At 37.8% G+C, this 26,763-nt stretch overlaps 1 protein-coding gene across 3 annotated transcripts in view; it reads right to left on the bottom strand.

Moving 5' to 3' along the window:
* LOC133608457 (uncharacterized) overlaps positions 1 to 26,763 on the bottom strand; it is a 444,769-nt gene that overhangs the window by 140,313 nt on the left and 277,693 nt on the right. The gene's annotated exons all lie outside the window — the stretch shown is intronic.

A 26,763-nucleotide genomic window follows, 5' to 3' on the forward strand; every position in this document is an offset into this window, starting at 1 on the left:
CATCCCACATTTATGCTCTGCACATTCCTGACACTTGGTTTCATGTCCATGGTTCATGCTGCTCTTTTAGTCCAAGCCAAGTAAGTTTTTGTTTATTAATGCCACAGTTAGTGTTTTTTGTTGTTCATAGTTTCTGCCTTTGTGCAAGTTTTGTGTTTATAGCCAAGTTTTGTACCTCCACTGTGAGCGCCTTTTGTTTGTTCCTTTTTTTTGAGTGTACTCCCCTTCACGCCACGTATGGTCCAAATCATTTGCACCAAGGGAGAACAAATCACGCCATAGTTCTAGTCATGACAGGAAGCTGCTTTTATACCCAATCATGGCACCCACCTGTTCCCAATTAGCCTGTTCACCTGTGGGATGTTTCCAAATAAGTGTTTGATGAGCATTCCTCAACTTTCTCTGTCTTTTTTGCCACTTGTGCCAGCTTTTTGAAACATGTTGCAAGCATCAAATTCCAAATGAGCTAATATTTGCAAAAAAAAATAGTTTTCCAGTTCGACTGTTAAGTATCTTGCCTTTGCAGTCTATTCAATTGGATATAAGATGAAAAGGATTTGCAAATCATTGTATTCTCTTTTTATTTACCATTTACACAAAGTGGCAAATTCACTGGTTTTGGGTTTTGTATACAAACATAATGTCTGAGCAACAAAGCTCTCGATTGTGCACATTGAACCTACAAGTTATGCTCTCTTAGAACAGAGTGATCGTTCTACAATCAGAGTAATACGAGACGGAGGCGTTTTTACAACGCGTTCAAGGCCCGCTAAACAGAGTGCGACACCGCAGCGCCCACCAGAAATAATAAATAACTATAGATTGGATTTGTCGCGCACTTTTCATTTAAATAAATCTCACAGTGCTACAGTACAAACCAATATTTAAAACAGATAAAATACTAGGACTAAAACACTATCAGTGAAGCATAACACAAACCATGCAAAATAGTGTTTTTTAACAGTGCCTATTTTTACTTTAGATGTAAAAAAATATATACATATTTTTAAACAGCCTCAAGTTAAATCTGGTGAAGCTCAGATCAACAGCAGCATACTCACTCAAAAAGGTTTGACTGAGTATAATGTACTTAAAGCACAAATGTTTATGCCTTGGCATAAAATATTGGTGAAAATTGTCCAAAGATTGCACCAATTAATGCAAGGTTTGCAATTCATTAACAAACATTTTATTACATTTTATTTATGACACAAAGCACAGACTCTAAGGTGGTAAAATACGTATAAAAGGTAAAAAAAAAAAAAGTAAGCGAAAAAAAATTGTATTGCTATTTTTATTTATTTATTTTTGTTACGCCTCTTATTATCTTACTTGTTGTTGTTTAGTCATTCCTAATCAATATATGGTTGTTCTTTTAAATTATATTTAAAGTTGAGTTTTGGTTATACAATATATATACACATGTTTTCCGGACTTTTTTGACACTTTGAACCTTGCGACTTATAAAACGGTGCTACCAAATTATGGATTTTTACTTGCTGACTGCCATAATGCAAATAGTTAAAACAAATTTAAAAAAACAAGCAAAGTCACTGAAAAGGAGTGTTATTGTTTGTGCAATAGAGCCATCTTTGTTCACTGCAGTGTCCGACCGGAAGTAGAAGTGCCGTTTCGTCTTCTATTCGTCCATAGCGTTTCTACTGGTACGAATTCTTCATTCATCACTCCAAGCAACGTCTGTAAGTTTTCCAATATAACTAAAACAATTCTGACTTACTAAGCCCTCCCATGTGTGATGTCTGTAGGAGAGTTTTCATGCACATGTGTACGTGCCGTCGTAATGTATTAGCATTAGCTAATATGCCAACATATTTACAGGGTGTCGGTGTTAGTATTATTAACTTACAATAGCATTATTTTTGTATTGTTTCAGTTTAGCTAGCGTCGTTAGCATTAGCTAATATGCCAACATGTTTACAGGGTGTCTGTGTGAGTATTATTAACTTACAATGACATTCTTTTTGTATTGTTTGTGGAGTTATTGAGTCTTTTTTAGCTGATTGGAGAGCTAGCGACGATGACTTCTGTTTTGTTTGATCAGCCGTTTTACTGCCGTTTTATAGACACCGTTTGGAAACAATTGAGGTATGTAAATAAACATTTACAAAATCTGTGTAAATAACTCAATTTACAACATATACAACTGCGGCTTAGAGTCCAATGCGCCTTATATATGGCAACACAATATTTTTTCCCAAAAATGTTGTGGATGCGGCTCTATAGTACGGAAAATACAGTAGATTTTAATAATAATAATAATAATAGATTTTATTTGCAAAAAAGCACTTTACATTGAGCAAACAACCTCAAAGTGCTATAGTGTATTAAAAAAATTAAAAAGATAAAAATAAATGAAAAAAAAAACTAGAATTAGCACGCATATATCTAAAAAAAATGTTTTTAAAAAGAGGGTTTTTAAGCCTTTTTTAAATATTATGAAGTAATTGTGTTTAAAATTTCAATCCAAATAATGGTGATATTATTTTTGCCGTATGGTATGGAATGGTAAAGTTTCAGGAAAATCTGCGCGGTAACTTTTTTGGTTATTTTGCTAACTAACTAATGGATAGATAGATAGATAGATAGATAGATAGATAGATAGATAGATAGATAGATAGATAGATAGATAGATAGATAGTACTTTATTGATTCCTTCAGGAGAGTTCCCTCAGGAAAATTAAATTAATAAAATAATATAAAATAATATTTTTTATAATATATTTTTTTATATTTTTTATTTCTTGTGTATTTTTATTATTATTTTTTTTTTTAATTATTTTTTATAAACTCTCAGGAAAATTAAAATAATAAAATAATATAAAATAATATTTTTTATAATATATTTTTTTATTCTTTTTATTTTTTGTATATTTTTATTATTATTCTTTTTTTTATTTTATTATTTTTTATTATTATTGTTTATAATTATATTTTTATAATATAAATATAATATACAATATAATAATAATATAATAAAAATATAATACAATAAAAATAAAATAAAAATAAAAATAAAAATAAAAATAAAAATAAAAATAAAAATAAAAATAAAAATAAAAATAAAAATAAAATAAAATAAAAATGAAATAATAATAATAATAAATAACAAGGACTACGTAACTTCCTGGAGGAGGCAATGAAACTTTTAGAAAAGTGGGGAAGTGGCGAGGGGGTCATTCCCTGACGCGTGCCACATGATATTTGGTGCAGTAGTAAGGAGGTGTCAGAAGCAGGCCCGTTAAGAGTTAACCTGGAGGTGTGAGCTGGAACTGGCTTATTGTGTCGCCAGCTGGCCAGCATAGAGACGCTTCTGTTGGGAGAGCTCGCACTCAAAGGTCGGCTCCACGCCAGCCCAATCGACTTCCTCTGGGAAGCGAGAGCGCTCACATGACGACCGTGTGTGTTGTGGTGTGTGTCGGGGGTTTGGGCCGGGTCACATGACTCGGCCTCAAAGAAGGAATCAGCTGCCGGTAAAGACTTAATGTCGTTATCCTCGCACACCACCGCTGCGGGGGAAGATCTGAAGACACGTGTCTCGGTCGAGCATGTCACACGTTTGATGGCCACAACTCATTTTGTTACCGCGGAAACGGCGCTCTGTGAATTGTTAATGGATCTCCGTATAACGGAGAAGACCAGCTAGCATTGAATATTTACAAAATATGTTTCCATGCACTAAATTAGTCGTATTATTTTCACACATAGATACAGTCGTGGTCAAAAGTTTACATACACTTGTAAATAGGGATGATGTTTGATAACAAATTATCCAGTTCGAGCCCATTATCGAATCCTCTTATCGAACAGATTCCTTATCGATTCTCTTATAGAATCCAGATAGGTTGTTGTATATGGAAAAAAACACAATATTTGGTTTAACAAAAGCTCACTTTTATTTTATGAGGAAAAAATAAAATAAAATAAATAAATAAATATTGACTGTTAACCCCCTAAAAAATAAAATAAATAAATATTGACTGTTGTTACCCAAAGTATATTAAGTGGGATTTTTCAGAAAAACAAAAATGTACAGTAACACAAAAACAACCTGTCTCTGTGATCACTATAGGTGAATAGCCATGCCTTGAGGCGTTTTTTTCCGGTCCATTATTTTTGCTGCATCACAGGAAATGATGTCCCACAGGGCATTTCTTCTGGGACGGGATTCGTTCCCAGGGATTAGAATAAAGAACCAACTCTTTTTCTTTACTATAGTGGCCTCGGTAACGGGAACCGGTTCTCAAAAAGGGATTTGAGTCCATGGAATCGGTTCCTTTCTTATCGAACGGTTCTTTTCTTATCAAACAACCAAGAGAACCGGTTTCGAACATCATCCCTACTTGTAAAGAACATAATGTCATGGCTGTCTTGAGTTTCCAATAATTTCTACAACTCTTATATTTTTTGTGATAGAGCGATTGGAGCACATATTTGTTGGTCACAAAAAACATTCATGAAGTTTGGTTCTTTTATGAATTTATTATGGGTCTACTGAAAATGTGGGTCAAAAGTATACATACAGCAATGTTAATATTTAGTTACATGTCCCTTGGCAAGTTTCACATGGACAAAGATAAGACCTTCTGGAGGAAAGTTCTGTGGTCAGATGAAACAAGAATTGAGCTGTTTGGCCACAATACCCAGCAATATGTTTGGAGGAGAAAAGATAAGGCCTTTAATCCCAGGAACACTATGCTTACCGTCAAGCATGGTGGTGGTAGTATTACGCTCTGGGCCTGTTTTGCTGCCAATGGAACTGGTGCTTTACAGAGAGTAAACGGGACAAAGAAAAAGGAGGATTACCTCCAAATTCTTCAGGACAACCTAAAATCATCAGCCCGGAGGTTGGGTCTTGGGCGCAGTTGGGTGTTCCAACAGGACAATGAGTCAAAAGTGGTAAAGGAATGGCTAAATCAGGCTAGAATGAAGGGTTTGGAATGGCCTTACCAAAGTCCTGACTTAAACATGAAGACAATGCTGAAGAAACAAGTCCATGTCAGAAAACCAACACATTTAGCTGAACTGCATCAATTTTGTCAAGAGGAGTGGTCAAAAATTCAAGCAGAAGCTTGTGGATGGCTACCAAAAGCGCCTTATTGCAGTGAAACTTGCCAAGGGACATGTAAGCAAATATTAACATTGCTGTATGTATACTTTTGACCCAGCACATTTGCTCACATTTTCAGTAGACCCATAATAAATTCATTAAGGAACCAAACTTCATGAATGTTTTTTGTGACCAACAAGTATGTGCTCCAATCACTCTATCACAAAAAAAATAAGAGTTGTAGAAATGATTGGAAACTCAAGACAGCCATGACATCATGTTCTTTACAAGTGTATGTAAACTTTTGATCGCGACTGTATATACATGTATATGTATGTATGTATGTGTGGGAAAAAAATCACAAGACTATTTCATCTCTACAGGCCTGTTTCATGAGGGGGGGTCCCTCAATCATCAGGAGATTTTAATGGGAGCATTCACATACCATGGATTATATAGGGCACAGAGTGGGTGGGTACAGGCTGGTGTAGGGGCGTGGTGATTGGCTCATGTGTTACCTAGGAGGTGTTTCCGTCTATGGCGGCATGCTGTTACAATTTCGCTGCGCTTGTTGAGGGATGACAGGTCTGGTCGGTAAATAATAAACAGTTTTTCTTTCAAGCATAGGTTGCATCTTTTATTACCACTATTGTAAGGTGTGCTGGATGCAAGAATTTGCCATGTTATTGAATATTCAACATTATTGTCTTTGAGGTCCCAAATGTGTTTGCTGAGTTCTGTGGTATTCCGCAGGTTTTGGTTCCTGAAAGAAGCCTTGTGATTGTATATGTATGTATGTATATATGTACAAACGTTTTTTTACACTAAAATTCTGGCAACTGAGCTGTCAGTTTATGTTTTTTTTAGCATAAAATCTTTGGTTGTTGTGTTTACAGACTAAATAGAAAAACTGTATCTTTGATTATTTTTACGGTACAATTCTGGCAAGTTAGTTTGCCAGTTTTCTTTTGTTATTTCAACATTGGTTGTTGTTTTGACGGCGTATTACTGGAAATGGAAAAACGGGTATGTCCGTTTACTTTTACGGAAAACATTCTGGCAACTGAGCTGCCAGTTTTTTTTAACCATAAAATCTCTAGTTGTTATTTTGTTTTGTTTTATATTGTGCTACTGTAAATGGAAAAACAGTATCACAGTTTATTTGTACCTACATTTCTGGAGATTGAGCTGCCAGTTGTTGTTTTTTTGTACCATAAAATCAATTGTGAATTTTACAGTATGCAATTTGATGGATAATGCAATCCTGTTTAGGATAGGACAGGGGTCGGCAACCCGCGGCTCTAGAGCCGCATGCGGCTCTAGAGCCGCATGCGGCTCTTTAGCGCCGCCCTAGTGGCTCTCTGGAGATTTTTAAAAAAAATGTATGAAAAATGGAAAAAGATGAGGGGAAAAAAAATCTATTTTTTGTTTTAATATGGTTTCTGTAGGAGGACAAACATGACACAAGCCTCCCTAATTGTTACAAAGCACACTGTTTATATTAAACATGCTTCACTGATTCGAGTAGTTGGCGAGCGCCGTTTTGTCCTACTCATTTTGGCGGTCTTTGAACTCACCATAATTTGTTTACATGTATAACTTTCTCCGACTTTCTAGGACGTGTTTTATGCCACTTCTTTTTCTGTCTCATTTTGTCCACCAAGCTTTTAACGTTGTGCATGAATCCACAAAGGTGAGTTTTGTTGATGTTATTGACTTGTGTGGAGTGCTAATCAGACATATTTGGTCACTGCATGACTGCAAGCTAATCGACGCTAACATGCTACTTAGGCTAGCTATATGTACTTATTGCATCATTATGCCTCATTTGTAGCTATATTTGGGGTCATTTAGTTTCCTTTAAGTCCTCTTAATTCAATTTATATCTCATGACACACTATCTGTATGTAATATGGCTTTTAATTTTTTGCGGCTCCAGACAGATTTGTTTTTGTATTTTTGGTCCAATATGGCTCTTTCAACATTTTGGGTTGCCGACCCCTGGGATAGGATAATACATGTTGAATTATTGGATAATGTTATTTAATATTTTTTTTTGTCAAAATAGAAAAAAAACCTAATAGTAAGAAAAAATAAAGTACTTCATTGACGCATATTATTTCCAGGCTTTCACAGTCCATATAAAATAATGTGGCGGGCCAAATCTGGCCCCCAGGCCTTGAGTTTGGAAATGCCGCCCTCTACCTCAAAGAACTGCTCACCCCCAAATCCTCCACACGACACCACCGCTCCGGACAGACTAACCTCCTCCAACCTCCGAGGACAAAGCTACGAACAACGGGAGCATCCGCAGTCTGTGGAACGCTCTCCCTGACCACCTGAGGGCACCACAGACTGTGGATGCTTTTAAAAAAGGCTTAAAAACCCTTCTTTTTAAAAAAATCATTTTTTTTAGATATATGCGTGCTTGTTCTAGTTTTAATTTTTATTTATTTTTTTATTATTATTTTTTTTTTAATATACTGTAGCATTTTGAGGTTGTTTGCTCAATGTTAAGTGATTTTTACAAATAATTATCATTATTGAGTTTGACACCTGTGGTGTAAACAGTACGCCCCAACCGGCTTGTTCTTCTTTCCCAGTGAATAAAGTAGTAAAGACGGATGAGTTGGACTCCCACAGAGAGAAATTATATCCAACCCGTGTTAATCAAATTTTAAAAAAAGCCAAACACAATCAGATTAAGGTGTTTCCATGTGTTGTAGAAAGCTTATTCGGACACAAACTATTTGAGAACTCAGACTAATTTTGTGCATGGAAACTGTCAGGCTTGCCCCTGACAGTTCGGTTGTGTTTTAGTTTTTCTTCTGTGTGTGTAGTATTTCCTGTCAGCGCTCTTGTTTTGGTTCTGTTTCCTGTTTGTCTCCCTGAGTGCTGTGTCCCCTCAGCTGTGGCTGATTGGCACCTGGCCACACCTGGTGTCAATCAGCCAGCTGCTATTTAAGCCTGCCTTCCCCTCCAGTCAGGGCTGGATTATTGTCATTGTCATTGTCACCACTACCTGTCTTACTACTTGTCGTTGTAGCTCTGTCTACTTTTGTTTCACTCTGCTCATGTCCTAGTTCCTTCGTGTCACAGTAAGTGTTTTTGTTTCTTGTCCACAGTTAGCCTCTGTGCTATTTGAGTTCATTGCCAAGTTGTTCTCCGCCTTGTGCGCGCCTTTTGTTGTTACCCTTTTGTTTGTTGTTTTGCCATAGTGTTTAATTAAATCATGTTTTCTCACTCAATGCCTGCCGTCATCTCTGCATCTTGGGGTTCATCAACTACAAACTCTGACAGAAACGTACTGAATGACTTACAAAGAAGTCCTTAATGGCAGCCATGTTTTCCAACCAATCTTATATACTTATATGTCGGACGCCTAAAGGCGTGTACTAAATTTCCTGGCGATTCGTCAAAACACCCCAAAGTTGCTGCTACAGAAATAATAATGATGCTATTAAACTTGTATCCGGTTTAAAAGCAAGCTGTAGACAGCCATCAATCTTACCATGAATTGATTAACGTGGACCCCGACTTAAACAAGTTGAAAAACTTATTGGGGTGTTACCATTTAGTGGTCAATTGTACGGAATATGTACTGTACTGTGCAATCTACTGATAAAAGTTTCAATCAATCAATGAAATTACAGCTGTGAGATCAATTTCAAATCAATCCGACATATAAACCTCAAACTCCGGCGTAAAAATAATAGCAGTTTTTACTTTGTGCAAAGGGCTTCATGCGTTTCACATGACTAGAACTGGGCTGCAGACTTGGCTCCGCCATTCAGGTCTATCATAACTGAGATTGTTTTGATTGGTTCCGAATTTAAAATACCGCTTGGGTCAACATGAGTTCTGGTCCAAGAAGGGACTCGTGTTTTCCCCCAGAATAGAAGGAAGTCCAGTCTTTCAGTCAGAATAAGACAATTGGGTGATACATTGTGTTTTTGTCAGTAATAAGTCCAGAAGGGTCCGACAAAGACCAGATCGCAATTCTAATAACGCCAATCCCATAATATTTTCCATTGATTGATTGATTGAAACTTGTGTTAGTAGATTGCACAGTACAGTACATATTCCCTACAATTGACCACTAAAGTGAAAACCGAATCCTACAGAAGGAAGGCTAAACAACAAATCTAATCTAATCTGGAATTAGCACAAACCTACAAGAACAACGACGGCGCTCGTTGCTTCAAAAACGGCTCCTTCATGTATTACCCATGAGCCTCGTGGAGGAGCTGCAGGGCAAACAAGCCGAGAGGTAAAAGTCGTGATTTGCGCTGGAAGGCGGTGTAGAGTTTATTCAGCATCTGCCAGTGAAACTTGTTTTGGGTTGATATTATTGATGAAATGACAGAGATCCTCTGCCAGGGAGGTTATCGCTGCCGTCAGACGACCTTGTAAGTCTGCTTTATTTGGCCCTTTAAACACCAGCGCCTGTACTCAATTAAAAACTCTGCAGCTAATCGCCCAATGAAAGCATGTTATACAACGCCGACAACCTTGGACAGTGAATGCAATGTTTGGAGCGGATGTCTGACAATGAAACTTAATTAGCTGTTGAACTATGAAATATGGCAATTTCCAAGTAAAATCCGAATGTGATCCTCTTAATGACGGCGTGGGCTTCACCTTGAAGCGCATCACAACAAGCTGGGAGGAATGTAGCACGTCTTTTGCGCTTGTTGGGGGAATAAAAGGAAACTTTATCGGAATAAAAGAGCTTTGGGTTATTGATTTTTTTTTTGTTTCAGAAGACTTGATGTACAACAGTCGAGTTCAACTTGCCGACCAGGGGTCATTTTCAGCTCACAGCTCATTTATCAATGGATCCTTGGCACATTGCAAAAAGAAAAGCAATTACTAAATATTAGGATTTAGCATATAATAGCCTAAACCAGAGGTCGGCAACCCAAAACTCGTCTGTGCATCGGTTGGGGACGTCTCTGCGCTACTGACTTGTCTCCGCTCGGGATGGTCTCCTGCTGGCACCACTATGGACTGGACTCTTACTATTATGTTAGATCCACTATGGACTGGACTCTCACTATTATGTTAGATCCACTATGGACTGGACTCTCACTATTATGTTAGATCCACTATGGACTGGACTCTCACACTATTATGTTAGATCCACTATGGACTGGACTCTCACACTATTATGTTAGATCCACTATGGACTGGACTCTCACTATTATGTTAGATCCACTATGGACTGGACTCTCACTATTATGTTAGATCCACTATGGACTGGACTCTCACACTATTATGTTAGATCCACTATGGACTGGACTCTCACACTATTGTTAGATCCACTATGGACTGGACTCTCACTATTATGTTAGATCCACTATGGACTGGACTCTCACACTATTATGTTAGATCCACTATGGACTGGACTCTCACTATTATGTTAGATCCACTATGGACTGGACTCTCACACTATTATGTTAGATCCACTATGGACTGGACTCTCACTATTATGTTAGATCCACTATGGACTGGACTCTCACTATTATGTTAGATCCACTATGGACTGGACTCTCATACTATTATGTTGGATCCACTATGGACTGGACTCTCACTATTATGTTAGATCCACTATGGACTGGATTCTCACTATTATGTTAGATCCACTATGGACTGAACTCTCACTATTATGTTAGATCCACTATGGACTGGACTCTCACTATTATGTTGGATCCACTATGGACTGGACTCTCACTATTATGTTAGATCCACTATGGACTGGACTCTCACTATTATGTTAGATCCACTGTGGACTGGACTCGCTCACTATTATGTTAGATCCACTATGGACTGGACTCTCACTATTATGTTAGATCCACTATGGACTGGACTCTCACTATAATGTTAGATCCACTATGGACTGGACTCTCTCACTATTATGCTAGATCCACTATGGACTGGACTCTCACTATTATGTTAGATCCACTATGGACTGGACTCTCACTATTATGTTAGATCCACTATGGACTGGACTCTCATACTATTATGTTGGATCCACTATGGACTGGACTCTCACTATTATGTTAGATCCACTATGGACTGGATTCTCACTATTATGTTAGATCCACTATGGACTGAACCCTCACTATTATGTTAGATCCACTATGGACTGGACTCTCACTATTATGTTGGATCCACTATGGACTGGACTCTCACTATTATGTTAGATCCACTATGGACTGGACTCTCACTATTATGTTAGATCCACTGTGGACTGGACTCGCTCACTATTATGTTAGATCCACTATGGACTGGACTCTCACTATTATGTTAGATCCACTATGGACTGGACTCTCACTATAATGTTAGATCCACTATGGACTGGACTCTCTCACTATTATGCTAGATCCACTATGGACTGGACTCTCACTATTATGTTAGATCCATTATGGACTGGACTCTCACACTATTATGTTAGATCCACTATGGACTGGACTCTCACACTATTATATTAGATCCACTATGGACTGGACTCTCACTATTATGTTAGATCCAATATGGACTGGACTCTCACACTATTATGTTAGATCCACTATGGACTGGACTCTCACACTATTATATTAGATCCACTATGGACTGGACTCTCACTATTATGTTAGATCCAATATGGACTGGACTCTCACACTATTATGTTAGATCCACTATGGACTGGACTCTCACACTATTATATTAGATCCACTATGGACTGGACTCTCACCATTATGCTAGATCCACTATGGACTGGACTCTTACTATTATGTTAGATCCACTATGGACTGGACTCTCACTATTATGTTAGATCCACTATGGACTGGACTCTCACTATTATGTTAGATCCACTATGGACTGGACTCTCACTATTATGTTAGATCCACTATGGACTGGACTCTCACACTATTATGTTAGATCCACTATGGACTGGACTCTCACACTATTATGTTAGATCCACTATGGACTGGACTCTCACTATTATGTTAGATCCACTATGGACTGGACTCTCACTATTATGTTAGATCCACTATGGACTGGACTCTCACACTATTATGTTAGATCCACTATGGACTGGACTCTCACACTATTGTTAGATCCACTATGGACTGGACTCTCACTATTATGTTAGATCCACTATGGACTGGACTCTCACACTATTGTTAGATCCACTATGGACTGGACTCTCACTATTATGTTAGATCCACTATGGACTGGACTCTCACACTATTATGTTAGATCCACTATGGACTGGACTCTCACTATTATGTTAGCTCCACTATGGACTGGACTCTCACTATTATGTTAGATCCACTATGGACTGGACTCTCTCTATTATGTTAGATCCACTATGGACGAGACTCTCACAATATTATGTTAGATCCACTATGGACTGGACTCTCACACTATTATGTTAGATCCACTATGGACTGGACTCTCACACTATTATGTTAGATCCACTATGGACTGGACTCTCACTATTATGTTAGATCCACTATGGACTGGACTCTTACTATTATGTTGGATCCACTATGGACTGGACTCTCACTATTATGTTGGATCCACTATGGACTGGACTCTGACTATTATGTTAGATCCACTATGGACTGGACTCTCACTATTATGTTAGATCCACTATGGACTGGACTCTCACTATTATGTTAGATCCACTATGGACTGGACTCTTACTATTATGTTAGATCCACTATGGACTGGACTCTCACTATTATGTTAGATCCACTATGGACTGGACTCTCACTATTATGTTAGATCCACTATGGACTGGACTCTCACTATTATGTTAGATCCACTATGGACTGGACTCTCACACTATTATGTTAGATCCACTATGGACTGGACTCTCACACTATTATGTTAGATCCACTATGGACTGGACTCTCACTATTATGTTAGATCCACTATGGACTGGACTCTCACTATTATGTTAGATCCACTATGGACTGGACTCTCACACTATTATGTTAGATCCACTATGGACTGGACTCTCACACTATTGTTAGATCCACTATGGACTGGACTCTCACTATTATGTTAGATCCACTATGGACTGGACTCTCACACTATTATGTTAGATCCACTATGGACTGGACTCTCACTATTATGTTAGCTCCATTATGGACTGGACTCTCACACTATTATGTTAGATCCACTATGGACTGGACTCTCACTATTATGTTAGATCCACTATGGACTGGACTCTCACTATTATGTTAGATCCACTATGGACTGGACTCTCATACTATTATGTTGGATCCACTATGGACTGGACTCTCACTATTATGTTAGATCCACTATGGACTGGATTCTCACTATTATGTTAGATCCACTATGGACTGAACTCTCACTATTATGTTAGATCCACTATGGACTGGACTCTCACTATTATGTTGGATCCACTATGGACTGGACTCTCACTATTATGTTAGATCCACTATGGACTGGACTCTCACTATTATGTTAGATCCACTGTGGACTGGACTCGCTCACTATTATGTTAGATCCACTATGGACTGGACTCTCACTATTATGTTAGATCCACTATGGACTGGACTCTCACTATAATGTTAGATCCACTATGGACTGGACTCTCTCACTATTATGCTAGATCCACTATGGACTGGACTCTCACTATTATGTTAGATCCACTATGGACTGGACTCTCACTATTATGTTAGATCCACTATGGACTGGACTCTCATACTATTATGTTGGATCCACTATGGACTGGACTCTCACTATTATGTTAGATCCACTATGGACTGGATTCTCACTATTATGTTAGATCCACTATGGACTGGACTCTCACTATTATGTTAGATCCACTATGGACTGGACTCTCACTATTATGTTAGATCCACTATGGACTGGACTCTTACTATTATGTTAGATCCACTATGGACTGGACTCTCACTATTATGTTAGATCCACTATGGACTGGACTCTCACTATTATGTTAGATCCACTATGGACTGGACTCTCACTATTATGTTAGATCCACTATGGACTGGACTCTCACACTATTATGTTAGATCCACTATGGACTGGACTCTCACACTATTATGTTAGATCCACTATGGACTGGACTCTCACTATTATGTTAGATCCACTATGGACTGGACTCTCACTATTATGTTAGATCCACTATGGACTGGACTCTCACACTATTATGTTAGATCCACTATGGACTGGACTCTCACACTATTGTTAGATCCACTATGGACTGGACTCTCACTATTATGTTAGATCCACTATGGACTGGACTCTCACACTATTATGTTAGATCCACTATGGACTGGACTCTCACTATTATGTTAGCTCCACTATGGACTGGACTCTCACACTATTATGTTAGATCCACTATGGACTGGACTCTCACTATTATGTTAGATCCACTATGGACTGGACTCTCACTATTATGTTAGATCCACTATGGACTGGACTCTCATACTATTATGTTGGATCCACTATGGACTGGACTCTCACTATTATGTTAGATCCACTATGGACTGGATTCTCACTATTATGTTAGATCCACTATGGACTGAACTCTCACTATTATGTTAGATCCACTATGGACTGGACTCTCACTATTATGTTGGATCCACTATGGACTGGACTCTCACTATTATGTTAGATCCACTATGGACTGGACTCTCACTATTATGTTAGATCCACTGTGGACTGGACTCGCTCACTATTATGTTAGATCCACTATGGACTGGACTCTCACTATTATGTTAGATCCACTATGGACTGGACTCTCACTATAATGTTAGATCCACTATGGACTGGACTCTCTCACTATTATGCTAGATCCACTATGGACTGGACTCTCACTATTATGTTAGATCCACTATGGACTGGACTCTCACTATTATGTTAGATCCACTATGGACTGGACTCTCATACTATTATGTTGGATCCACTATGGACTGGACTCTCACTATTATGTTAGATCCACTATGGACTGGATTCTCACTATTATGTTAGATCCACTATGGACTGAACCCTCACTATTATGTTAGATCCACTATGGACTGGACTCTCACTATTATGTTGGATCCACTATGGACTGGACTCTCACTATTATGTTAGATCCACTATGGACTGGACTCTCACTATTATGTTAGATCCACTGTGGACTGGACTCGCTCACTATTATGTTAGATCCACTATGGACTGGACTCTCACTATTATGTTAGATCCACTATGGACTGGACTCTCACTATAATGTTAGATCCACTATGGACTGGACTCTCTCACTATTATGCTAGATCCACTATGGACTGGACTCCCACTATTATGTTAGATCCATTATGGACTGGACTCTCACACTATTATGTTAGATCCACTATGGACTGGACTCTCACACTATTATATTAGATCCACTATGGACTGGACTCTCACTATTATGTTAGATCCAATATGGACTGGACTCTCACACTATTATGTTAGATCCACTATGAACTGGACTCTCACACTATTATATTAGATCCACTATGGACTGGACTCTCACTATTATGTTAGATCCAATATGGACTGGACTCTCACACTATTATGTTAGATCCACTATGGACTGGACTCTCACACTATTATATTAGATCCACTATGGACTGGACTCTCACCATTATGCTAGATCCACTATGGACTGGACTCTCACTATTATGTTAGATCCACTATGGACTGGACTCTCACACTATTATGTTAGATCCACTATGGACTGGACTCTCACTATTATGTTAGATCCACTATGGACTGGACTCTCACAATATTATGCTAGATCCACTATGGACTGGACTCTCACAATATTATGTTAGATCCACTATGGACTGGACTCTCACTATTATGTTAAATCCACTATGGACTGGACTCTCACTATTATGTTAGATCCACTATGGACTGGACTCTCACTATTATGTTAGATCCACTATGGACTGGACTCTCACTATAATGTTAGATCCACTATGGACTGGACTCTCACTATTATGTTAGATCCACTATGGACTGGACTCTCACTATTATGTTGGATCCACTATGGACTGGACTCTCACAATATTATGTTAGATCCACTATGGACTGGACTCTCTCACTATTATGTTAGATCCACTATGGACTGGACTCTCACTACTATGTTAAATCCACTATGGACTGGACTCTCACTATTATGTTAGATCCACTATGGACTGGACTCTCACTATTATGTTAGATCCACTATGGACTGGCCTCTCACTATTATGTTGGATCCACTATGGACTGGACTCTCACAATATTATGTTAGATCCACTATGGACTGGACTCTCACTATTATGTTAGATCCACTATGGACTGGACTCTCTCACTATTATGTTAGATCCACTATGGACTGGACTCTCACTATTATGTTAAATCCACTATGGACTGTACTCTCACTATTATGTTAGATCCACTATGGACTGGACTCTCACTATTATGTTAGATCCACTATGGACTGGACTCTCACTATAATGTTAGATCCACTATGGACTGGACTCTCACTATTATGTTGGATCCACTATGGACTGGACTCTCACTATAATGTTAGATCCACTATGGACTGGACTCTCACTATTATGTTAGATCCACTATGGACTGGACTCTCACTATAATGTTAGATCCACTATGTACTGGACTCTCACACTATTATGTTAGATCCACTATGGACTGGACTCTCAGTATTATGTTAGATCCACTATGGACTGGCCTCTCACTATTATGTTGGATCCACTATGGACTGGACTCTCACAATATTATGTTAGATCCACTATGGACTGGACTCTCACTATTATGTTAGATCCACTATGGACGAGACTCTCACAATATTATGTTAGATCCACTATGGACTAAACTCTCACACTATTATGTTAGATCCAGTATGGACCGGACTCTCACTATTATGTTAGATCCACTATGGACTGGACTCTCTCTATTATGTTAGATCCACTATGGACGAGACTCTCACAATATTATGTTAGATCCACTATGGACTAAACTCTCACACTATTATGTTAGATCCAGTATGGACTGGACTCTCACACTATTATGTTAGATCCACTATGGACTGGACTCTCAGTATTATGTTAGATCCACTATGGACTGGCCTCTCACTATTATGTTGGATCCACTATGGACTGGACTCTCACAATATTATGTTAGATCCACTATGGACTGGACTCTCACTATTATGTTAGATCCACTATGGACTGGACTCTCTCACTATTATGTTAGATCCACTATGGACTGGACTCTCACTATTATGTTAAATCCCCTATGGACTGGACTCTCACTATTATGTTAGATCCACTATGGACTGGACTCTCACTATTATGTTAGATCCACTATGGACTGGACTCTCACTATAATGTTAGATCCACTATGGACTGGACTCTCACTATTATGTTGGATCCACTATGGACTGGACTCTCACTATAATGTTAGATCCACTATGGACTGGACTCTCACTATTATGTTAGATCCACTATGGACTGGACTCTCACTATAATGTTAGATCCACTATGTACTGGACTCTCACACTATTATGTTAGATCCACTATGGACTGGACTCTCAGTATTATGTTAGATCCACTATGGACTGGCCTCTCACTATTATGTTGGATCCACTATGGACTGGACTCTCACAATATTATGTTAGATCCACTATGGACTGGACTCTCACTATTATGTTAGATCCACTATGGACGAGACTCTCACAATATTATGTTAGATCCACTATGGACTAAACTCTCACACTATTATGTTAGATCCAGTATGGACTGGACTCTCACTATTATGTTAGATCCACTATGGACTGGACTCTCTCTATTATGTTAGATCCACTATGGACGAGACTCTCACAATATTATGTTAGATCCACTATGGACTGGACTCTCACACTATTATGTTAGATCCACTATGGACTGGACTCTCACACTATTATGTTAGATCCACTATGGACTGGACTCTCACTATTATGTTAGATCCACTATGGACTGGACTCTCACTATTATGTTAGATCCACTATGGACTGGACTCTCACACTATTATGTTAGATCCACTATGGACTGGACTCTCACACTATTGTTAGATCCACTATGGACTGGACTCTCACTATTATGTTAGATCCACTATGGACTGGACTCTCACACTATTATGTTAGATCCACTATGGACTGGACTCTCACTATTATGTTAGCTCCACTATGGACTGGACTCTCACACTATTATGTTAGATCCACTATGGACTGGACTCTCACTATTATGTTAGATCCACTATGGACTGGACTCTCACTATTATGTTAGATCCACTATGGACTGGACTCTCACACTATTATGTTAGATCCACTATGGACTGGACTCTCACACTATTATGTTAGATCCACTATGGACTGGACTCTCACTATTATGTTAGATCCACTATGGACTGGACTCTCACTATTATGTTAGATCCACTATGGACTGGACTCTCACACTATTATGTTAGATCCACTATGGACTGGACTCTCACACTATTGTTAGATCCACTATGGACTGGACTCTCACTATTATGTTAGATCCACTATGGACTGGACTCTCACACTATTATGTTAGATCCACTATGGACTGGACTCTCACTATTATGTTAGCTCCACTATGGACTGGACTCTCACACTATTATGTTAGATCCACTATGGACTGGACTCTCACTATTATGTTAGATCCACTATGGACTGGACTCTCACTATTATGTTAGATCCACTATGGACTGGACTCTCATACTATTATGTTGGATCCACTATGGACTGGACTCTCACTATTATGTTAGATCCACTATGGACTGGATTCTCACTATTATGTTAGATCCACTATGGACTGAACTCTCACTATTATGTTAGATCCACTATGGACTGGACTCTCACTATTATGTTGGATCCACTATGGACTGGACTCTCACTATTATGTTAGATCCACTATGGACTGGACTCTCACTATTATGTTAGATCCACTGTGGACTGGACTCGCTCACTATTATGTTAGATCCACTATGGACTGGACTCTCACTATTATGTTAGATCCACTATGGACTGGACTCTCACTATAATGTTAGATCCACTATGGACTGGACTCTCTCACTATTATGCTAGATCCACTATGGACTGGACTCTCACTATTATGTTAGATCCACTATGGACTGGACTCTCACTATTATGTTAGCTCCACTATGGACTGGACTCTCACACTATTATGTTAGATCCACTATGGACTGGACTCTCACTATTATGTTAGATCCACTATGGACTGGACTCTCACTATTATGTTAGATCCACTATGGACTGGACTCTCATACTATTATGTTGGATCCACTATGGACTGGACTCTCACTATTATGTTAGATCCACTATGGACTGGATTCTCACTATTATGTTAGATCCACTATGGACTGAACTCTCACTATTATGTTAGATCCACTATGGACTGGACTCTCACTATTATGTTGGATCCACTATGGACTGGACTCTCACTATTATGTTAGATCCACTATGGACTGGACTCTCACTATTATGTTAGATCCACTGTGGACTGGACTCGCTCACTATTATGTTAGATCCACTATGGACTGGACTCTCACTATTATGTTAGATCCACTATGGACTGGACTCTCACTATAATGTTAGATCCACTATGGACTGGACTCTCTCACTATTATGCTAGATCCACTATGGACTGGACTCTCACTATTATGTTAGATCCACTATGGACTGGACTCTCACTATTATGTTAGATCCACTATGGACTGGACTCTCATACTATTATGTTGGATCCACTATGGACTGGACTCTCACTATTATGTTAGATCCACTATGGACTGGATTCTCACTATTATGTTAGATCCACTATGGACTGAACCCTCACTATTATGTTAGATCCACTATGGACTGGACTCTCACTATTATGTTGGATCCACTATGGACTGGACTCTCACTATTATGTTAGATCCACTATGGACTGGACTCTCACTATTATGTTAGATCCACTGTGGACTGGACTCGCTCACTATTATGTTAGATCCACTATGGACTGGACTCTCACTATTATGTTAGATCCACTATGGACTGGACTCTCACTATAATGTTAGATCCACTATGGACTGGACTCTCTCACTATTATGCTAGATCCACTATGGACTGGACTCTCACTATTATGTTAGATCCATTATGGACTGGACTCTCACACTATTATGTTAGATCCACTATGGACTGGACTCTCACACTATTATATTAGATCCACTATGGACTGGACTCTCACTATTATGTTAGATCCAATATGGACTGGACTCTCACACTATTATGTTAGATCCACTATGAACTGGACTCTCACACTATTATATTAGATCCACTATGGACTGGACTCTCACTATTATGTTAGATCCAATATGGACTGGACTCTCACACTATTATGTTAGATCCACTATGGACTGGACTCTCACACTATTATATTAGATCCACTATGGACTGGACTCTCACCATTATGCTAGATCCACTATGGACTGGACTCTCACTATTATGTTAGATCCACTATGGACTGGACTCTCACACTATTATGTTAGATCCACTATGGACTGGACTCTCACTATTATGTTAGATCCACTATGGACTGGACTCTCACAATATTATGCTAGATCCACTATGGACTGGACTCTCACAATATTATGTTAGATCCACTATGGACTGGACTCTCACTATTATGTTAAATCCACTATGGACTGGACTCTCACTATTATGTTAGATCCACTATGGACTGGACTCTCACTATTATGTTAGATCCACTATGGACTGGACTCTCACAATATTATGCTAGATCCACTATGGACTGGACTCTCACAATATTATGTTAGATCCACTATGGACTGGACTCTCTCACTATTATGTTAGATCCACTATGGACTGGACTCTCACTATTATGTTAAATCCACTATGGACTGGACTCTCACTATTATGTTAGATCCACTATGGACTGGACTCTCACTATAATGTTAGATCCACTATGGACTGGACTCTCACTATTATGTTAGATCCACTATGGACTGGACTCTCACTATTATGTTGGATCCACTATGGACTGGACTCTCACAATATTATGTTAGATCCACTATGGACTGGACTCTCTCACTATTATGTTAGATCCACTATGGACTGGACTCTCACTACTATGTTAAATCCACTATGGACTGGACTCTCACTATTATGTTAGATCCACTATGGACTGGACTCTCACTATTATGTTAGATCCACTATGGACTGGCCTCTCACTATTATGTTGGATCCACTATGGACTGGACTCTCACAATATTATGTTAGATCCACTATGGACTGGACTCTCACTATTATGTTAGATCCACTATGGACTGGACTCTCTCACTATTATGTTAGATCCACTATGGACTGGACTCTCACTATTATGTTAAATCCACTATGGACTGTACTCTCACTATTATGTTAGATCCACTATGGACTGGACTCTCACTATTATGTTAGATCCACTATGGACTGGACTCTCACTATAATGTTAGATCCACTATGGACTGGACTCTCACTATTATGTTGGATCCACTATGGACTGGACTCTCACTATAATGTTAGATCCACTATGGACTGGACTCTCACTATTATGTTAGATCCACTATGGACTGGACTCTCACTATAATGTTAGATCCACTATGTACTGGACTCTCACACTATTATGTTAGATCCACTATGGACTGGACTCTCAGTATTATGTTAGATCCACTATGGACTGGCCTCTCACTATTATGTTGGATCCACTATGGACTGGACTCTCACAATATTATGTTAGATCCACTATGGACTGGACTCTCACTATTATGTTAGATCCACTATGGACGAGACTCTCACAATATTATGTTAGATCCACTATGGACTAAACTCTCACACTATTATGTTAGATCCAGTATGGACCGGACTCTCACTATTATGTTAGATCCACTATGGACTGGACTCTCTCTATTATGTTAGATCCACTATGGACGAGACTCTCACAATATTATGTTAGATCCACTATGGACTAAACTCTCACACTATTATGTTAGATCCAGTATGGACTGGACTCTCACACTATTATGTTAGATCCACTATGGACTGGACTCTCAGTATTATGTTAGATCCACTATGGACTGGCCTCTCACTATTATGTTAGATCCACTATGGACTGGACTCTCTCACTATTATGTTAGATCCACTATGGACTGGACTCTCACTATTATGTTAAATCCCCTATGGACTGGACTCTCACTATTATGTTAGATCCACTATGGACTGGACTCTCACTATTATGTTAGATCCACTATGGACTGGACTCTCACTATAATGTTAGATCCACTATGGACTGGACTCTCACTATTATGTTGGATCCACTATGGACTGGACTCTCACTATAATGTTAGATCCACTATGGACTGGACTCTCACTATTATGTTAGATCCACTATGGACTGGACTCTCACTATAATGTTAGATCCACTATGTACTGGACTCTCACACTATTATGTTAGATCCACTATGGACTGGACTCTCAGTATTATGTTAGATCCACTATGGACTGGCCTCTCACTATTATGTTGGATCCACTATGGACTGGACTCTCACAATATTATGTTAGATCCACTCTGGACTGGACTCTCACTATTATGTTAGATCCACTATGGACGAGACTCTCACAATATTATGTTAGATCCACTATGGACTAAACTCTCACACTATTATGTTAGATCCAGTATGGACTGGACTCTCACTATTATGTTAGATCCACTATGGACTGGACTCTCTCTATTATGTTAGATCCACTATGGACGAGACTCTCACAATATTATGTTAGATCCACTATGGACTAAACTCTCACACTATTATGTTAGATCCTGTATGGACTGGACTCTCACACTATTATGTTAGATCCACTATGGACTAGACTCTCACAATATTATGTTAGATCCCCTAATGACTAGACTCTCACTATTCTGTTAGATCCACTATGGACTGGACTCTCACACTATTATGTTAGATCCACTATGGACTGGACTCTCACTATTATGTTAGATCCACTATGGACTGGACTCTCACTATTATGTTAGATCCACTATGGACTGGACTCTCACTATTATGTTAGATCCACTATGGACTGGACTCTCACTATTATGTTAGATCCACTATGGACTGGACTCTCACTATTATGTTAGATCCACTATGGACTGGACTCTCACTATTATGTTAGATCCACTATGGACTGGACTCTCACTATTATGTTACATCTGCGATACCCTCCAAGGATTCTCATTGTTATCCCATTGGGTTGAGTTTTTCCTCAGATTTAGTGCTGCGAGGGGTTCTGGGTATTTGTTCTGTTGTGTTTATGTTGTGTTACGGTGCGGATGTTCTCCCGAAATGTGTTTGTCATTCTTGTTTGGTGTTAGTTCACAGTGCGGCGCATATTTTTAACAGTGTTAAAGTTGTTAATGCGGCCACCCTCAGTGTGACCTGTATGGCTGTTGACCAAGTATGCATTGCATTCACTTGTGTGTGTGAAAAGCCGTAGATATTATGTGACTGGGCCGGCACGCAAAGACAGTGCCTTTAAGGTTTATTGGCGCTCTGTACTTCTCCCTACGTCCGTGTACCACTCCGTACAGTGGCGTTTTAAAAAGTCATAAATTTTACTTTTTGAAACCGATACCGATCATTTTGAAACAGATACCGATAATTTCCGATATTACATTTTTAAGCATTCATCGACCGATAATATCGGCAGTCTGATATTATCGGACATCTCTATAAACAAATATAATTAAATTCAAATAAAGTATCCAGTAACAAACGTGTCCGCATCACTCCACTTAATTAATCATGATGTTAATAGATTAAAATATAAATACCAAACACTAAACACCAAAATGCACTATATTTTCGGTGTAAACATACAAAATTAGCTAAAAAAAACAAAACATTTACCAATCCACTTCAACTTAAAGATGGCATACCACTCCGTACAGCGGTGTTTTAAAAAGTCATAAATTTTACTTTTTGAAACCGATACCGATAATTTCCGATATTTCATTTTAAAGCCTTTATCGGCCGATAATATCGGCAGTTTGATATTATCGGACATCTCTATAAACAAATATAATTACATTCAAATAAAGTATCCAGTAACAAACGTGTCCGCATCACTCCACTTAATTAATCATGATCTTAATATATTAAAATATAAATACCAAACACCAATACCAAATATTAAATACCAAAATGCACAATTTTTTCGGTGTAAACATACAAAATTAGTTAAAAAAAAAAAAAAAAACATTTACCAATCCACTTCAACTTAAAGACGGCATACCACTCCGTACAGCGGCGTTTTAAAAAGTCATAAATTTAACTTTTTAAAACAGATACCGATAATTTCCGATATTTCATTTTAAAGCATTTATCGGCCGATAATATCGGCAGTCTGATATTATCGGACATCTCTATAAACAAATATAATTACATTCAAATAAAGTATCCAGTAACAAACGTGTCCGCATCACTCCACTTAATTAATCATGATCTTAATAGATTAAAATATAAATACCAAACACCAATACCAAATACTAAATACCAAAATGCACTATTTTTTAGGTGTAAACATACAAAATTAGCTAAAAAAAACAAACCATTTACCAATCCACTTCAACTTAAAGATGGCACACCACTCCGTACAGCAGTGTTTTAAAAAGTCATAAAATGTACTTTTTGAAACTGATACCGATAATTTCCGATATTTCATTTTAAAGCATTTATCGGCCGATAATATCGGCAGTCTGATATTATCGGACATCTCTATAAACAAATATAATTAAATTCTTATAAAGTATCCAGTAACAAATGTGTCCGCATCACTCCACTTAATTAATCATGATCTTAATAGATTAAAATATAAATACCAAACACCAATACCAAATACTAAATACCAAAATGCACTATTTTTTCGGTGTAAACATACAAAATTAGCTTAAAAAAAAAAAAATTAACATTTACCAATCCACTTCAACTTAAAGATGGCATACCACTCCGTACAGCGGTGTTTTAAAAAGTCATAAAATTTACTTTTTGAAACTGATACCGATAATTTCCGATATTTCATTTTAAAGCATTTATCGGCCGATAATATCGGCAGTCTGATATCATCGGACATCTCTATAAACAAATATAATTACATTCAAATAAAGTATCCAGTAACGAACGTGTCCGCATCACTCCACTTAATTAATCATGATCTTAATAGATTAAAATATAAATACCAAATACCAATACCAAATACTAAATACCAAAATGCACTATTTTTTAGGTGTAAACATACAAAATTAGCTAAAAGAAAAACAAAAAACATTTACCAATCCACTTCAACTTAAAGACGGTATACCACTCCGTACAGCGGTGTTTTAAAAAGTCATAAAATTTACATTTTGAAACCGATACCGATAATTTTGAAACCGATACCGATACTTTCCGATATTACATTTTTAAGCATTTATCGACGATAATATCGGTAGTCTGATATCGGACATCTCTATAAACAAATATAAATAAATTCAAATAAAGTATCCAGTAACAAACGTGTCCACATCACTCCACTTAATTAATCATGATCTTAATAGATTAAAATATAAATACCAAATACCAAATACCAAAATGCACTATTTTTTCGGTGTAAACATACAAAATTAGCTAAAAAAAAACCAAAAAACATTTACCAATCCACTTCAACTTAAAGACGGCATACCACTCCGTACAGCGGCGTTTTAAAAAGTCATACATTTTACTTCTTGAAACCGATACCGATAATTTCCGATATTTCATTTTAAAGCATTTATCGGCCGATAAAATCGGCAGTCTGATATTATCGGACATCTCTATAAACAAATATAACTAAATTCAAATAAAGTATCCAGTAACAAACGTGTCCGCATCACTCCACTTAATTAATCATGATCTTAATAGATTAAAATATAAATACCAAACACCAATACCAAATACTAAATACCAAAATGCACTATTTTTTAGGTGTAAACATACAAAATTAGCTAAAAAAAACAAACCATTTACCAATCCACTTCAACTTAAAGATGGCACACCACTCCGTACAGCAGTGTTTTAAAAAGTCATAAAATGTACTTTTTGAAACTGATACCGATAATTTCCGATATTTCATTTTAAAGCATTTATCGGCCGATAATATCGGCAGTCTGATATTATCGGACATCTCTATAAACAAATATAATTAAATTCAAATAAAGTATCCAGTAACAAACGTGTCCGCATCACTCCACTTAATTAATCATGGTCTTAATAGATTAAAATATAAATACCAAACACCAATACCAAATACTAAATACCAAAATGCACTATTTTTTCGGTGTAAACATACAAAATTAGCTATAAAAAAAAAATTAACATTTACCAATCCACTTCAACTTAAAGATGGCATACCACTCTGTACAGCGGTGTTTTAAAAAGTCATAAAATGTACTTTTTGAAACTGATACCAATAATTTCCGATATTTCATTTTAAAGCATTTATCGGCCGATAAAATCGGCAGTCCGATATTATCGTACATCTCTACTTTGCAACC

Source organism: Nerophis lumbriciformis, linkage group LG06 (genome assembly GCF_033978685.3).
Source record: "Nerophis lumbriciformis linkage group LG06, RoL_Nlum_v2.1, whole genome shotgun sequence".
Taxonomy (NCBI): Eukaryota; Metazoa; Chordata; class Actinopteri; order Syngnathiformes; family Syngnathidae; genus Nerophis; species Nerophis lumbriciformis.